Here is a 6,301-nt window from a genome sequence, read left to right on the forward strand (position 1 = left end):
TGCTTACTTTTCAGTTTCTCTTAGTTTCTTTTATTACTACTCAGTTTCTATTCTACTACTGAATATTCCAGTTTATGGATACACTACTTTTTGTTTAGCCATTGTTCAGTTGATGAACTGTGCCTTGTTCTCACATCAGCTAAAATCTGGGGGTGGATATATTTCATCTATACATACGCTTTAAAATATATGGTTTTATATTTTAATATTTCAATATATTCATATTGCATGTATCTTAGGCATACAATTCTAGGGGTAGAGTTGCTGAGCTGTATGGTAACTGTTTAACTTTTTGAGTAGCTACCAAGCTATTTCCCAAAGCAGCTGTTTAACCCATCAGGAACGGATGAGCGCTCCGGCCTTTCCGTATCCTCACTGGTCCTTGCCTGTCTGTTTTACTCTAACCATCCTAGTAGGTGTAGAGTGCTATGTTATGGTTGTGGTTTGAATTTCCCTGATGGTTAATGATGTTAAGCTTATTCTCATGTGCTTATTGGCCACTTGTACATCTTCTTTTGACATATGACTATTTGTATTTCTTTACCATTTTTAACTTGAGTTATGGAAGTTCCTTATATATCTGGATACAGGCCTCACACCAGAAATAGGATCATTTTCCCATTCTGTGGGATGTCTTTTTTACTTTATTGATGGTGTAACTTTGCAGCGAAACTGAAAAGTTTTATAAATTTTGATGATGTTCTATTTAGCTATGTTTTCTCTTCTTGTCAGTGCTTTTAGTGTGTTATATCTAAGAAAATCACAGACACCAATGTTTATAATTTTAGCTGTTACATTTAGACCTACGATTCATTTTGAGTAACTTTTTGTATGTGGTATAAGGGAAAGGTCCTATTTCATTCCCTTATGTGTGGCTATCCAGCTGTTCCTGAATTATTTGTTGTATATACTACTCTTTCCCACATTGAATTGTTTAGCACTCTTGTGAAAAATCAATTGACTCTCATTTAAAGCTTTATTTGTGGACTATTGATTCTATCCCATCAGTCTACATATATATCCTTATATTGATATTACACTGTCTTGATTGTTATAGTTCTAGGGTAAGTTTTGACATTGGTCAGTGTAAGTCCTCTAATTCTGTTCTTTTTCAAAATGGCTTTGACTTTTCAAAATCCTAGAAATTTCTCTATGAATATAGGATAATTTCTCTAGGATGCAATTTTGTCTCGTAAATAATTTTGACTTGAAGTTTCCCCACTGGCATGCTGGAAATTTCTCAGAGTGCTGGTGAGTATCTTACTTGATACTTTCTCCATCTTTTTCCTTTCACAGGTGTCAGGTCTGTGTCAGTGTTGAGAGGCTCTTTCTGCCTCCTCTGGCTACTTCTTATTTATCCTTTTCAGGCTTTTCCTGTAAAGCCTATATAAATCTCAGGTGCATCTAATTTCATTACATCACTTCTCAAAGGATCTGAACTCACTTTCCTAAGCTTAGAGTTTCTAAATTCCATTCCAAATCCCTTTTTTAAGAAATTGAAACCCAGAATATTTTTCATAGGAGAATATGTAGGTACCACTTTGAATGTTTCTACCTGTAGCCTTCAATAGTGAGAGCTAAAATGAGCAATTTCTCAGATGAAAATAAAGTAGTTCTTTTAAAATTATTTTCATTCTATCACCCATAAATGTGGGTAACATGACAATTTTTTCCTTCTGGTCCCACCCAGTGCGAATCATGATTTATCTTAACCACTATTGGCTAAAATGGCTTGGTAACTGTGAAAGGCCCTAGCTGTCTCTTCATAAGGAATAAACTATTTTACACACACTACTTTAAGTTTCTATTCTAGCATTTGAATAATGATAATAAACAAGTGAATTTTTCATGTTTCTAAAAATTCTATAAGATTGACAGGTATTTTGTATAGCAAAAGAAAAATCTTCATTCTTATGAGACCCTCACTATTTCTGAAGATGTATATGTTAATAAAAAATGGCCATATAGGAATGAAAGATAAAAGGGAGGGATAAGAATTATGAACATTAATATGCACTAGGGACTTACAAGAAGAGACAATATCATAACTAAATGGAAATGTTTTGTTAGTGAGGAAAGTATGTAGAAATAATTACATTTCCTATCAAATTTTATCTCTTGATGCCTGTCACCCACATGAAAAAGGAAAGGAAGTAAACATATTTACCAGAATCAGGAAGAATTCTGCAATGGCAAAATATGATTTGGCAAGAAATTGGTAATCATCAGTTCAGCTTCAATGAATAGGCAGTCAGCTGGGTTGTCAAGCATCAGATATTCCATTAGTCACTAGGTAAATAAAGATGAAAGAAGGCACATTCTAACTTCTAAATATTGATAAAGTATATCTTGATTTATTTTAAAATAGCTTTATTGAGATTCACATACCATTAAATGCATTATTTAAAGGGTACAATTCAATGATTCTTGTTATGTTGCAGTAACTTTTAAAATAGAAGAAAATTTGCTATTTTTAGCCACTTTTAAATGTATGATTCAGTGGCATTAATTAAATTCACACTGTTGTGCAACCATCACTACCTAACTCCAAAACTTTATCACCTGAAACAGAAACTCAAGTAGTAATTCTATCATTATGCTAACCTTCTGGTAACTTCAATCATTTTTGTCTCTATGAGTTCGTCTATTTCAGATATTGCATTTTCCTTTTTTTGCCTAACTTCTTTCATTTAATATAATGTCTGAGATTCATTCATGTTAGAGCAGATTTCAGAACTCCATTCCCTTTTTATTTATTATTTTTTAAGATTTATTTATTTATTTGTATAGAACTGGGATTTGCAGGGGCAGTGAAAGGATTCTCCAGAGACAGAATGAGGAACAGAATAGGCAGATCCAGTAAAATACTCTGCTGAGGGGAGCATTGGGGGAGACAGAAGTCTGCTGTGCTATATGGGTCAGCTCCTCCACTACCCCCAGGATCATGAAACTCATGCTGCAGCTAGTGCTGTGCTTTAACCCTTTGTGCCACCAGGGAGGGCCCTCTATTCCCTTTTAAAGTGATATGCATTGCATGGATATATCATGCTTTATCTGTTTATCAGCTGAAATACAGTTGGGTTATTTCTACCTTATAACTACTGTGAGTAACACTGCAGTGAATATTGCTATACAAATAGCAATTTGAGTTCTTGTTTTTAATTCCTTTGGGTATTTATTTACCTTGGAGTAGAATTGTTAGGTCATATGGTAATTCTATGTTTAGTTCTTAGAGGAACATAATTACAGGCTTCTGGTAATTGTAAATAAGGCATTTGGACCAACAGTCTCACAGAAGTCTTTTTTAAAAGAATTGGATGAAATAGTTCTTAAAATCTTAAAAGCATTCAAGAGCTAGCCATATAATTTGAAACTGATTTGAGATCTAGGAGAGAATGAGGTTTTAGATACATGATCCAGGACACTCAGGGTGTCATTGCTCTGGAAATGTTCTGGAAAAGACCATTATAAAATTGAACCATATTCTGAAAGCCCCACAGGGTCACTCCAAAGAAGGGTAAACTTGGAATTTGGACAACTGCCCCTTTGCTTTAAAATTGAACTTTGAAGGTAATAAGGAAGAAGTAGAAGAGCTACAGTTCTTACCTGGATTTCAGTCCAGTTTTGAGCCTTCTTCATTGCCTAGGAAGATGACTATTTCTAAAACTGGAAGCACATGATACAGATTACTAGTACTTTGTGTGCTTTCTAGAGAAAGATGACATCAAATTATTTCTAGAAATAATTTGGCAAATACAATCTCCAATACTCAATGAAAGATAAATGGACATACATGAGGACCAGAGTGACAACAAAGATTGCTATTTTCAAACCAAAGTATAAAGAAACAATGCTTACTATGTTCATGAAATTAAGAGTAAAGTTTGAAATTTACAGAAGAAATTGGAAATGATTAAAAAACACTATGGGGCCCTCCCTGGTGGCAGCAGGTTAAAGCACAGCACTGAGAATCTAAAGCCGCTTCCGCATGAGTTCAATTCCTGCCTGCCCCGAAGGTGACCCACATGGCGCGGCAGACCTCTCCTGACCCGCCCGCTGCTCCCCTCAGCAGTGTACTTCGTCGATCTGCCTGTTCTGCTCCCCCCTCTGTCTCTGGTGAAGCCTCTCACCGCCCCTGAGCCTCTGGCTTGTACCCCAATTCTGTATGCACAAATAAATAAATCTTAAAAAAAAAAAACACTATGGCAGAATGTATGAAAAAAAATAATGAAAAACAAACTCCAGAATTTGTTTAATCATTAAGAACTGGGTGAACTTAAGAGCGAGCACAGTAGATACAGCTGCTGATAGAATTATTAAGCTGAAGAACCAGGTAGAAATTATCTAGAAGAAGCAAAGGAAGAGAGAGAATGGAAATAAGAGAAGGTAAAGGAGAAGATATAGTGGACACAATGATTAGGGCTAACATATTTCACTGGCATTCCAGAATGACCCAAATTGTAACAATATTTGAAGAGATAATGACTTAGAATTTTTCAAAACAGATGAGAAAAGTAAGTCATGAATCTAATGATCTTAATAAATTCTAAGCAGGCTAAATGAACAATAACCAACATAAACTAATCTGCAGATAGAGTAATCACAGAGCAACTAAAAAATAACATAGAAACATTAAGAAAAAGACCAGGCATGAGATTTTAGCAGACTATCTTCAAGGAGCAAGATTCAGGCTGACAACTGATTTACCAATAGCAACAGTGGAAGGGTGATAATGTCATGAAAGAAATCAACATAGAATTCTATTCCCAGTAAAAATATGTTTTTAAAATAAAATGTAAATTCTTATAATAGTACATTGGAAAATGATCAGTGAAGTAAAATAAATACAAACAAATCAAAACAGAAGTTTCAGAAGACCCACATTAAAGAAAATTTTAATAATGATGTTCAATCCCACATGAAATACAACAGGTGTGGAAAAGGACAAAGTTCAATTGAAATGGTCAACATGAACTTGCATTTTAATGAATACTTATTACATAAATAATGAAAATTATACTTCTATAATATAAAAATTACCTATAAGCTATATAACAATATATAGTTTCCAACTAATAAACAAGAATGTAATAGTAAAATAAAGCAAGACAAAATTTAAAATATTAATAAAAGAATGTCAGAGAGGACATAAGGCTATATAATAAAAGAATGGAAAATATCTCCTTCAAAAGCAAGATGACTTGTGAGAAAAACAGGCAGCTGAAGTACCAGTTTAGGGGAGAGGCAGAGGAGGGTCTGATTAAAAGAGGCTTTTCTTGAAGATTCACCTAAAATTGTAATATCTTTGTCTTGCAGCATCTCATGGAAATTGCTTGATTTCTTAGATCTGCTGACTATACCATTAGCAACTTCAGGGCAGGATTCCTACTTTGATCATCTTTGTATTTGTGGCACACAGCATGGAGCTTCATGAATAAGCAGTAAAATGATTCAATGAGTGACCAAAAAACCATATTAAGCTACACACCCAGTGAAAAACAAGACAGCCACTGAAGCTATCATGCTTTGCATGGTGCAATATGCCATTTGTTCCTTCTAAGTGATTTCCAGTAGCTCAGCTGCTGTATGGTCCTTAGTAACTATCACTCTACAGGTTGTTAATGTGATTCTCCCATAGAGTCCAATTAATGTTGCAATGAACAAATTTCCCTGACCTTTGACTCCTCCGGAGCTAAAGAGCTGGCTATGTGTTCTAACATAGTGTTTGGCAATCTATCCAAGGGTTTGCTGGCCAACAGCGATAAGAAACTTCCTGTATGTGTACCATGAAGATTCCTTTATGTTTGTAAAAGCACTGTGGACAAACATATTATCACATACTGTCTTTAGTATATTCAGGCTGCTGGAGCAAAATGGCATTGACTCAGTGGCTTCTCAACAACAGAAACTTACTTCCACCAGTTTTGGTGGCTGACAGTCTTGAGATCAGGGCGTCCACCTGGTCAAGTGAGAACTCATCTTGATGGTCAAGTCCCTTCTGGCTGTCCCTTACATGACAGAAGGGACTTCTTTATAAGGTGGTCACTAAACCCATTCATAAACCCATTCAAATCACTTTCACCAGGCCCCACCTTAACACCCTCATAATGGGCACATGCAGATTAGGATTTAACACATGAATTTGGGCCAGGCACAACATGTTCTGTCTGGCTCTCTCTCTCTCTTTTTTTTTTTTAACTTTCCAACCTAAAAGGTAAAGGGCCTGAGAACTTCAGTGAGCCATAAGCTTCCCAACAAAGAGCCAGCTGGGGTATGAAAGTGGCCAGTTCAATCAACAAGC

Source organism: Condylura cristata, unplaced genomic scaffold (genome assembly GCF_000260355.1).
Source record: "Condylura cristata isolate star-nosed mole 26May11 unplaced genomic scaffold, ConCri1.0 scaffold00010, whole genome shotgun sequence".
NCBI lineage: Eukaryota > Metazoa > Chordata > Mammalia > Eulipotyphla > Talpidae > Condylura > Condylura cristata.